Source organism: Adiantum capillus-veneris, chromosome 7 (assembly GCF_014529385.1).
Source record: "Adiantum capillus-veneris isolate H3 chromosome 7, ASM1452938v2, whole genome shotgun sequence".
Lineage (NCBI taxonomy): Eukaryota > Viridiplantae > Streptophyta > Polypodiopsida > Polypodiales > Pteridaceae > Adiantum > Adiantum capillus-veneris.
In genome coordinates, this window is record NC_140937.1 from 87,219,169 (window position 1) to 87,231,759 (window position 12,591).

Here is a 12,591-nt window from a genome sequence, read left to right on the forward strand (position 1 = left end):
TTAGCTAGGGTAGCCCTTGTACTATCTTCCACTAGAAAAGAGAACTCAAACTCTTGCAGCTCAATTACCCATTTCTTCACCACATTTGACATGTTAGTACCATTAATTAACTGTGGCAAAAAGGCATAACTCGTCAAGAAAACAAAAGTCCGTGGTAGCAAGGCATAACTCATTGTTACTATGCACATCCAATTTGAACCCTCTCTTGCATACTAGCTTCCCCTAAGGATCATAAAGTGCTATACCCCCTGAAGCTGCATCGTGGCTCTTTCTGTATGAACCATCAAAGAACAACACATGTGCATTGCTGATCTATGGCACTTCTTCAACTACCTTTCTCACCACCTCTTCCTTAACAATAAGGGGATTCTCCTTGTAGGTCAACAAATTAGCTAGGGTAGCCCTTGTACTATCTTCCACTAGAAAAGAGAACTCAAACTCTTGCAGCTCAATTACCCATTTCTTCACCACATTTGACATGTTAGTACCATTAATTAACTGTGGCAAAAAGGCATAACTCGTCAAGAAAACAAAAGGCCGTGGTAGCAAGTAATGACGAAATCGTCGACAAGCAAATATTACACTGGCCATCACTAGCTCTACTTTCGATAACTTTCTCTCCGCTACCAACTTCACTCGGCTTGCACAATACACTGGCCTCATATAATGGCTCCCCTTCCCCTTTTGCAATAGCATGGCTCCAATGGCATCATCCCCTACTGATGGATTTACATAAAAAACTTTCTCCCAATGAGGAGCCTGCATGGCTGACAACCCCCCTAACACCTCTTGAAACACTTCTTCACACTTGTCATCCCATTGCAATGGATCATGCTTTGCCACTTGCTGTAATGGATAAAGAAGCTGCAAAGACAATGGAATAAACCATGCCATGTACTTCACTTTGTGTATAAAGGTTGCCAATTGCTTCATACTCATAGGTGATGGAAGAAGAATAATAGAGTTAACCTTGTCTGGATCAGCCTCAATGCCATTTTCTGACACCATATGTCCCAATAACTTCACCCTTGGCTGTGCTAGATGACATTTCTTTGGATTTAGTTGTCCTCCACATTCATCATATCGAGCCAATACCATCTGCAGCTTCTCATGGTGATCAGCCCTACTGTTATAGACACAGAAGTCATCCATAAAAGCTTTAACACAACTACCAATGAATGGTTCCAACACCCAATTTGCTTTCTCTTGATAGAAGGAAGGTCCATTTGACAACCCAAATGGCAATACTGTGTAGAAATAGCAGCCCCATGGCGTAATAAAAGTTGTCTTTGTGCGGTATTTAAGAGCAATCTTCAATTGGAAATAGCCTGAAAAACCATCACACACACTGTAACTCTCATAACCTGCCACTGAATCCAAGATCTGATTGATGAATGGAAGAGGATATGGGTTCTTCTTAGTGGCTGCGTTTAAGGGTTTAAAATCCACACAAATTCTCCACTTCCCATCCTTCTTTGGACTGACTACAACTGGACTCACCCATTCTGTGGTCTCCACTGGAACTATGAACCCTGCCTTCAATAACTTTTCCACCTCTACCCACAAGGCTTCCATTTGCTCTTGACCCATCCTTCTTAGCCTTTGCCGCACTAGCTTAGCACCTTCTTTCAGCTCTATATGCATCTCTTCACCCTTGAACCCTCTGATCTCTTCATATGAAGTAATGAACAAATCAGGAAAACTAGCCAGCATATGCAAAAATATATCCTTCTCCATAGCTGAGAGGTCTCCACTAATCATTTGCGTCATTAATTCCTGCTTCTTTGACAACTCAACCTTGGTTTGCATCAGCCCTTCAATCACTTCATAAGGCCCTTCACTTTCATCTTCAACCTCATTCGCAAATGCAACTAAGCCAATCTCCTGGATTTCTTTGTCCATCAAAAGAAATGCAACATCAGCATCCTCATCAGTGCTGGTAGTGCTATCACTGTCCTCATCTGTCACCGTGGAAGAGTCTTCATCACTAGACTCATCCTCATCTTCATAAATCTCCTCTAATCGTTTCCTTGTGTCCATATTATAAAGCTTCTTGGTACCTGTCTTTCCATAGAGGCTAATCGTACCATGTCGCCAATCTTGAACAGCTCCCACTGCACGTAACCATGGTCTACCAAGTATAATAGGATATGCTCCCAACCCTGCTGGCATCACATGAAAATCAACCACTGCCTTTGCATCATATGCCTCCAATTCTAAGCTCTTTACAACACCCAAGCATTTTACTTTTTGATGGTTTGCCAATCTGATCCAAAAACCTGACACCCCAGCCACTGTGAGACCCATCTTCTCAACGCATGAGTGTGTTATGACGCATATTTGGGCTCCGCCATCCACATAACCTTGTCCCAAATTTTTCCTTTTATGCCACACATCTACTATTGGACAAATGTCTGGTAGCTCGTCCATTGCCAACACCTTCACTGAACCTCTCTCTGGCTCTTTCTCCATTGGGTTAACCATCCTCTTCCACTGTCGCTTTAGCTTAGGCACCATCTCTATAAGCTGCCCAAAAGTAACATCTGCCTTCCTGCTCGTCAGATCCTCCCTCAAGTCATAGCTTAATTGCCCATCCCCTCGTGGAAAATCTGAAACATGAAACTTTCGACGAGCCCTTCTTTTCCTCTTGGCCTTGACATCCTCGCCTTCATGACTCTTTCCCTTCTTCTTACTAGGACTTGGGGCACTTCTTCCTTCCTTGTCCTCTGTAGCCCTCTTCCCAATAGGCATCACTAATGTATCCTCTAGCTTTGATGCCTTCTCCAAGGTGACTACCCAATAGGCATCACTAATGTATCCTCTAGCTTTGATGCCTTCTCCAAGGTGACTACACTTAACACTTTTGTCTTTCCCTTTCCTCCTGGGTTAATCCACTGGTTCCTTCTTCTCCCTTGATTTCGATGCCATAATCATTTGACCTAGTTAGCACCTGTTTTGGCAATGGATACATGTCTCCCCCCATCCTTGGTGGCTTATCACATTGCGGGCTGATGTGGCCCAACTCTCCGCAATTATAACATGTGGGCGTCTGCCTCCAAAACCTACTATTACTTTGTCCAGCACTATTCCTAGGTCTTTCTTTACCTCCTGGCTGATTTGCAAACCGCCCTCGACCTCGATTATTTCCCACTTGACCTAGCATGTTTAGGCTGAGATTCTTCATCAAATCAACCACTTGCCTCATGTCTTGCCTTAGCCCATCATCTTGCACTGCTGTAGTGACCACTGTTGGTATAACCTGAGTAGTAACAGGAACCATTGGTTCATGATGAACCACTGACATGCGCCCTTGTAAAGACTCTATAGGCTGAAATTCAGACCTCATTGGCAAAGACTCCACCCCTAGCTGGCTCATTTTCCTCAGCTTCCACTCTTTGTTCCTTGCTACCTCTAGTGCATCCTCATATGTCCTAGGCTTCTTTAGCTCCACTCTCCAATGTATATTCTCCCAAAGACCAGCCAAGAACCTGTCCTTCTTCATCATGTCAGGCGGGGGTACCTGTGGTGCTAAAGCCTTGCACATTCGCTCCCATGCCAATGAAAACTTACGTATGTACGCATCTACTGGCTCACCTTCCTTTTGCACCAAAGCCTGTACTTCTTGCCACACCTTGTCAGGATCTTCTATCTTCACAAACTCCACTTCCAACCCATGTCGTAGATTGTCCCAACTCAACCTTATAGGTGGATCAGCCACACGCAACTCCTCTTCAAATGCTTTAGACCAAACTCGTGCATCACTCTTCAAACAAATTTGGAGAAGACGTAACATTTGCGCCGGTTCATGAATGTGGTTGCTAATGTAGGCAACCTCCATCTTTTCTAGAAAGTCCTCCACATCTTCATCACTTCTTCCATGAAACTCCGGATAAGAGAAAGCCATGGCTACCCAAATTATGATGCTTTGAGAACCCCTTCGAACACACGTGCAAGAACCCAAAACTTTTCACTACCCGATCCCCAGAAACTTCAATGGAGCTCAGCTTTAGATAAGGACAAACACATGCACATCAAATGAGTTTTCATAGTTAATCATCGGAATGACAACAGGCAAAGGACATTCCACGATCTCTCTCAATCTTCTTGGCCCAAACATAAAGACTATGCGCTGCTGGAAAAAGATCTTCCTAGACACATGAACATTAATCTGAATTCTTTGAGTTAAATGAAAAGGAGTGAACTGAGGGCCATTTTGATCATCCATTAAAGCCAACCATGAAGCTCCCAAGAAGGCACACCTGACTCAACCTCTGATTTTGCCAAAATTTCAGCAGCATAACAGCATAAATGGCTCAAAATACCAAAAAACCAGCCATCATAACTTGGGAAAATTTCGATAGAGTTTCCCCAGAAGTAGAGCAGTAGGAACCCAAAATATAGACTGTCTATGTATGCATAAACTGTCAACAATAGAACCCGAGCATCAAGTAGGACTCACTAGTACATAGCCTATGGCGAGGTCACAAAAAGGGTGCTCCAGCTACCTGTATGACCGAAAGGATCTCTACATTTGAGAATCCCCCAGCTCAATAAAAACCTCACGCTATCGACCCTCACACGAAGGCTAATGCAAATCGCGTATAGTCAAGTCACAGAAATGCCTATCTTCCAGACCAAGTCTCAGAAATGGCTGGGACTGCCAAATACAACCAAGTATGGCTCCACAAATATGTACAATAGCAGTTTCCACAAGTAACTTACAATCCAGCAGACAATGCGCTCAAATAGGCGCCAAGTGATGCATTCCCACAACAACTGCAAGTGACATCACTGCTAGTATATCACTGTACTCCAGCTACCTGTACCTGTGTGAATCACCTGTACCTGTACCTGTCCCTGTAACCTATAACCTGTAACCTGTAATCTGCAACCTGTAACCCCGAAGCTCGAAGCTCGAAGCTCGAAGCAGAAGGTACTCGAAGAAGATCTTCCGTGGGGGCGCCAAAAGAATGTGAGCGGGATGAAAACACACACAACGCCTCTATAACAACCCGACACACACTCTTGGGAAGATACACACACACACTATGGGGCACCACTCGGCTTACACAACACACCTGGCCGAGACAGGGAACACACCTCTGGAGTGAGAGGAGAGAGACTATCCACTTGCCCACTCCACACAGAGACACACACACACACACACACACACACACAAAAACTCAGCTCAAAAGAGGAGAACTTCTGATGTTTAGATACAAATGAGCTTGGGCCAACACCAATGGGGCAAACAGCTCACACAATATGGGTAAAAGATACCAGATACAATCACAAATTGGAGAAGAAGCTTCACTCACCGGAGAAGATTACATAGAAAAACAGCAGAAAAAGATTGAGGAATTTGGAAAAATGGACAGCGCCATCGCGTCCGAAACGGCCCAAAACCCCAGTCTACAATGTCAAAGTGCTCAAATCCGACCTCGGATGAGCAGTTTACGGCAAAAACAAGCTCCAAAATGAGCAAAAACACACCTGCGGCTGTTCCTCCTCTCTTCTCCACGTTTTTTCTCGTCTTCTCTCTGTTTTTTCAGTTCCCACACTTAGCTTTATTACTTGGGAACCCTTGGCCTTTTAGATGACCTCAAACGGACCCGAACAGGCCAAAAACTGACCTCGTAGTGCATAGTTGTCACCTTTTTGCATCATCCGCACACCTGGCACTCAGCTTTTTTCCAATAATGCATCTCACCACCATGTGAAGTGGCCCCAAAAAGTGGTCCTAATGATGACCTTTCTGCGTAACTCTCACAAGAAAACACCCACGTTGTGTCCGTCCTCATCTGCGTGCAAATATTGACCTCGTTCGCCCTCCTGACGCCACTAGATGCCATCTGACGCACCTGCTGACCTCATGTCGTCGGCCCGCGAATAGCTTCCTCGAGAAGTTTTACACTCTATAAACTCCTCATTATTGTAGAAAAACACAGTGGTACTGGTAATAGTGAAAATCGATGCACTATGTACACCCTGTCCTACCTGTACACATGTGGGCCCCACATAACCACCTGGCTAAGGAAAATGGGCAATCCTTTATTTGATGCACCATGCATGTATATGTACATATGCGCAATCCCTTGCTCCAAAAAACTCATGACAACGCAAGGTGAGCAACACTTTGAGTATGATGGCCATCTCTGAAGGTGAAATTAGGAAGGGAGGCTATGGTGCCTGCTGGATTGCAGGTTGGATAGATGGTAGAGAAGACCTATGAAGATAACGCTGGTGATGATTGAATTATGTTTATTTTTCAGGGCTATTTTGGTGCTCGACATCTTCCCTTTGCAAGATTCATTAAACAAAGTTTGAGCACAACTCAAGAGGAAAGCAAGATGTGAAACTAAGAAGAATAGAGTGAATGCTAAAATGTAGCACTTTTATTTATTGACATTACATTATCAAAGAGTAGGAAACAACTCATGTTTAAATGACATTTTGGATGAGCCTAATAGAGATCTACACTTTGTGAACCATGAAACAAATATACTGCAATTAATTAATTCATAAAGATGCAATGTTCTATGGTTTTCTTGCAATCTATACTACTACTTTATAGAGCTCAAAATATTCTCGAGCTGTGAATGAGCGTTGCCACGTGTCATGAATGTGCGTGTACATCCTAGAGAGAGAGAGAGAGAGAGAGAGAGAGAGAGAGAGAGAGAGAGAAATGAAATGAAATGAAATGTTATATTAACATCTTCAAAAAGGCCAGAATGACCTATGAGACCAAATTGATACAAAAGTGGTGAATCTGTTACAAAGTCTGGGTACCTTAGTATTAAAGTACTAAGTGTGAAAAGTGTGAAAAACTAAATACAAAGTATTGAATAAACTTCTTAGGAGCATTCTGGGTGTCTGGCTAGAATACTGTTAATCCTTTGTTGTAGTCTCCTCCGGTGAAGTGTGCTTATGCATCTCGGTCGTGGTCGTCTCAATCTCCTAAGCTCAATCGCCCTATCAATGAGGGTGCCTTTGGTATGGATGTGGGTACTCCTTTGTGCTGGCTGCTGGTCTCTTGCTTCTCCTTCCCCTCCTGCTTCTCTCGATCTGAAGAAATCTGTGATCTGCCTCTGAGGCTGTAGTGCTCTTTGTCTTCTCATTAGATTATCCCTGTGCCGATGTATTTCCAGTAGGTACAAGCCTAAGAATCTTTGATCTTGGTATTGCATGAATTTATCTAGAGGTCCAAAGCCTTCTTTAAATAGGCAATGGAAACGCCCACGTATCTCATAGTATACGGTGCAATGGCATATGTAGTGTAATTCTGTCTCCGGCTCCATCCCGCATAACTTGCAAATTCTGCTCTCAGGTGGGATTCCCCTGAATCTGCCAAATTCAATTTCCAGCTGGTGTGAGGATGTACGAATCTGACCAATAGCACATCTCAAACCATGAGACAGGTGGGTATCCATGTAGCTCGGGCGAGTCACAAATCCATCTTCAGATAGCTGTAGGAAGTTTTCTTTGTAGTCGGCTATCTTCGTGCCCAATTCTTGTGTAGGGTCTACCTATGTCCTCTTAGTATCCAACTGTATAAGATCCTGGCGGATGATTTTATTAATCTCGGTTCGTGTAATTGCCAGTGATGGAGCCTCAAGAGAGTATTGGTAGGGGGGTAATCTTTCCATACTGAACCCGTGTCTCTGAAACCACGAAGACAGTTGCGCATACCAGCATGATGTATCCCCTTTCATTGCTAAGTGTCGAGAGGATTCGAGGGCAAATCTAGTATAGCGGCAATTATTTGTATCCCACAAACCATGTATAAAGGACACTAATCTTGTAAGAGCTTCATTTTGTATCGGAGGGGCAGCTAGTTCCTCTCGGATAATTGCGTGTGGTACAGAGGCCTTAACTCTAATCATTCGGGAAATCATAGATACCAAAGGTCTCTCCATTGGCTTCCAATAATCCTGATCCACAGATGGTCCCCAAATATGGACCCCATAGAGCATAGCCGAAGCCACCACAGTATCAAAGAGCCAAAGTTTTGTTCGTGGTTCCTGAAATTGCACTTGTGAACACATCCTCTCCAACCCTCCCAAGGCCGCAGAGGCTCTGGACAATCTAGCCTCTGCTGCTTTCTTAAGAGTAAACCTCGGTCTTGCAAATACCACACCAAGGTATGTGTATGTATTTGTGTACTCTACTGTATCCTGGCCATATGCAAATGTAGGTGCTGATCTCCTAACCCACCGCGGTGTGGTGTTAAACACCATAACTTTGGTTTTACCTAAATTCACCGACAGTCCGCTGTCCTCCGCGAATTTATGTAATGCATCTAACTTCCTTTGCATTCCATCTGGTGATTCTGCTATCAATACAATATCATCTGCATACAACAACAAAGGGATACATGACCCTGCAAGTTGAGCACCTCTGTCACCCTCTCTATCAATGTAATCTGATACCTCATCTATATACATACCAAATAAAGTAGGGGACAATGGGCATCCCTGCTTTACTCCAACGGTGGAATGAACAATGTTGGAATCCCCTTTTGGAGTACGTACATAACCATCTGACCCATATAAGGCCATGATCCCTCAGATAATCTCTTTAGGGACCCCTAACTCTTGCATCCTACGCATCAATCTGGCCCTTGGTACTGTATCAAAAGCTTTCCGAAAATCCACAAAGCAACAATACATCCTTCTCCCGCTTGCTCTTCCTTCCTCAATAATGGCTCTGAGCGTAAGAATATGATCTAGAGTGGAATAACCCCTCCTGAATCGAGATTGTCCTAATGCCCTTATGCCCTCAATCTCTGCCCATCTACTCAGTTTTTGTTCTAGAATGGATGCGTACAGTCGGGTCAATGTGTGTCCCACCATAATGGTACGGTAGTTCCCGGGTATCATAGGATCCCCTGACTTGGAAATAGATACGATAGTAGATAATTTCCAAGATTCAGGTAATCCTTCACAAATGACCCGATTAAACAGACGAGCAAGGACTTCTGAAAGTAGATGATCCCTTGCATGAATCAAATGTTCTGCTACTAGACCCTCATGATCATATGCTCTTCTTGTCTTCATCTTATCAATGGCTTTTTCCACCGTTTCCGTAGTAAAGAAAGTACTAGTGGCAGGGCATGTCTCTAGCTGATCTGGTAGTGGAGGCTGTCCAGATGCCATATATAATGATGTTACATATTGACCCCAAATCTTAGGAGAAGTAATCGTTGGAGGCGGTGAGTGCTCGTGAAATAAGCGCCAGGCCTCATGTGAGTCCTAACTCAAGAAAAGCTGATATAAATCCTTCTCTAGTTTGGCTAAAAATGCCCTTTTCTTGCGACGTACTATACGCCAGAGAGAAATCCAAGACTGCTTATATGTGATGATCCCAAGTGTAAGCTCTTTCTGTACCTGGGTTCTTGTCTCTCTGCATTCCTCGTCATACCAACAGTTCTGAGGAATGTTCGCAGATCCTCTCTTCGGATCAGGTTGAGTATGTGGGTATGCCTCTTGTACTGCTCCATGTAGTATCTCTGTTAACTGAGAAGTAATCTCCTCTACAATATATACTGGCTCGATCGGCTGCCCACATCCTATTATAGATCTTTGCCACATAGACTGAATCAGTCTCTGGTGTGAAAGTATATCTTGTGTGTGTCTTCTTCCTTGGTACTTGAGAGGCATTGTATTGGAAGGAGATTGATAAGGTCAAGAGAGCATGATCCACTGCAATTCCAACTGGTCTGGGTCCCACCTTAAAGTCCTCGATACTAGAAAGAAAGCTTGGTGAAGTCATGACATAATCCACTGCATGTGCTGGCCCCATGCCTGTGCGGGAAGCATGTGAATCCCCTAGATAAAGGGAAATTCTCTAGACCATTAAGTATGGCCAAACCATGTGTAGTTGCCATCTCCATGAGATGTCTACCATATTCAGTGTGTTCTTTATCTTGTGAGTTTCTAGTAAGCCCCCTCTTTGATAAATCCACTTCTCTGAGCATTTCCTCAGAGGTATCATAGAATACTGCTTGAGAGTTGGCCGTTCTAGCATTAAAGTCTCCTAAGAGAACGATGTCTCCATCTCTAGAAAATTCCCATATGTCATTACTCAATATGGAGAAAGGGGACTGTCCTTTAGGTGAGGAGTAGACTGATGTACTTGGAGGGAAGTAGCATATAGCGATATATAGAAATCTAATTGTCTCGGCTCTCATTCTCACCCACATATACCTTGCTTGTTCATCTTTCCTGATGATCTGTAGTAGTGGTTTCAGCTCTTCTTTAAATAAGACTGCTACTCCTCCTGAACCCCGGCTACCCCGTAGAGATCTTTTGTCTGGTCGACCAACTGTTTCCCATAAATAACCCTTCACATGTGGCATACACTGTCCCGGTATCTGGTGTGTCTCTAAGTAGAAAACTATGTCTCTGTCCCTAAAGCTGTCTTCAAAGGCACCTACATCTAGCCTATATGATCCATTACAATTCCATGCCGCTATCCGGAGCATCGCCCCATAGGTCTCGCACCCTCATGGTGAGCGCTTTTCCAGAACCACTACTTTCCCTCCTCTATAAAAGGCGATTTTCCCCTTTTCTCTTGCTGCCCTGATCTCTGGCATCAACTCTTGCATGTGTGCCACTTGTGCCAATGTAAGGTCATCTCCCAGGAGAATACCGGTTTTCTTAAGAGTTGGCCTCTTCTTTAGAAATTCTTTCCTTATTTCTATATTCGGGAAGCGGAGAATAAGTGCCCTATCCTTTACGTTTCCCTTCACATCGATTCCTTTCTTGCCCACTCTCCATGCACTTGTGTGAGTGGGCTCTGTGATGCCCATGCATTGTAGCAGTTCCTTCACTTCTTCATCTACATTCTCTTTGGCTTTGACCCCTGTGACCCGCACATGTAGAGCCTGATTCTTCCTTTTCTGCTCTTCCTCAATGGTCATATTAATAATAGTGGAGGTAGGTGTGGTATCGAGCATCTGGGCCTTCCCTTTCTTCGCATCCTCAATCCATTTCTCTGCTTCATCAACCTTTTCTTGTGTCTTACAAAGATGTTCCACCCATGAAGATGCTGTTTTTTATTTCTATTCATCTCCTTCCCGTAGAGCTTTCATCTGATCCTTCATGTCCTCGAGCTCCTTCAACACCGAAGGTTGGTCGTCTCCCTTCTCCTTAGTTACAGATTTGCAAGCTGCAAGTTCTCCTTTTAGCTCCTCGATTATTGCATCTTTTTCCCCCATTTGCTTTTCCATATTTGTTCTCCATGCTTCAAAACTTGCTACTGTCTCATTGATTTTCTTTTGCATAACGCATTCTGTTACATTTACTTCGGCCTTGATTAGGTTTCGTAATTCCGTTTTCAAGTTATGAATCTCCTCATTCTGTATCCCCCGGATCTCTCTCCTTAGTTCTCTCATCATGTATTCGTACATGGAGTTCCTGTAGCTCTCAACGTTCGCGTGCATTTCCTTCCTGATGTCATCCCTCATATAGTTTAGCTGTGATTTGAGCATCACCTGGACCTTCTCCATCATTAGCTCATCATGTATCCCGGAGGTTTTCCCCACTCGTAAGGATCCTGGTGATAGTACAGTATCTCTGTTTCTCCGTTTAAATGTAGCTGTTGTTTTTTTGGGGGTGGTGTAGCTATGTACACCTGGCCCTTCCCCTTCAGTAGGCGGATCCATCGAACCCGAGCCACAAATGTGGGGTAGGGTATAACGGTGAGGAAGTCCTTCTACTCATACATCATGGGTACGAGAGAAGGAGGATTTTGATATCTATTACAACACTCTCTTTGTCACGGGTTAGAGAGAGTTTTCCATGTTCTATGGTTTCATGCGAGAGAGAGAGAGAGAGGGAGGGAGAGAGAGAGAGAGAGAGAGAGAGAGAGAGAGAGAGAGAGAGAGAGAGAGAGAGAGAGAGAGAGAGAGAGAGAGAGAGAGAGAGAGAGGTGTTCGTCATCTATTGCTCATTCTTGCCAACTTGCTCATTCTAGGCAAAGGATATCAATGACCTAGTAAGGTAGTGCTACATGAAAATAGGAGTAGTGGAGGGAGATAGTTGATATAGCGAAGTGTGCCAAATAACTATAGACATGGACTACAATCATTTGAGGTATGGAACAATATTATGTTTTCGGTTCTTCTTGCATTGGCATTGATATAATTTATTGTTGCCCACTAAAAGTCCTTGTACAACCGCTACAGAGATGATTTATAGTGTCGTTTTTGACCTCCACATGGGCCAGCAAACCAATATTACATGATAACATTTTCAACCTTCACAAGTGCCAACAAACGAATAACACTTGAGAACCTTTCACTGACATGAAAAATGACACTCTTGAGGAAAAAATAGGAATTAAGTCTCTTGCAGAGAATCGACATTGGGTGACATTCATTGTACAGAGAGCAGTGACACACATAGGGAGTCGTCTTTGTAGTCAAATGAAAAAGCCTCACAACAAACGTAAGAGTCCACCTATACTAGAGACATATTTACTACTCTCTCTCTCTCTCTCTCTCTCTCTCTCTCTCTCTCTCTCTCTCTCTCTCTCTCTCTCTCTCTCTCTCGACGGAGTCTTTGTAGGAAAATGAACACCAATCACAAC

At 43.8% G+C, this 12,591-nt stretch overlaps 1 pseudogene; it reads left to right on the forward strand.

Annotated features, from left to right (window-relative positions):
- Nucleotides 1-12,591, forward strand: part of LOC147454175 (uncharacterized) — a 124,375-nt pseudogene that overhangs the window by 103,887 nt on the left and 7,897 nt on the right.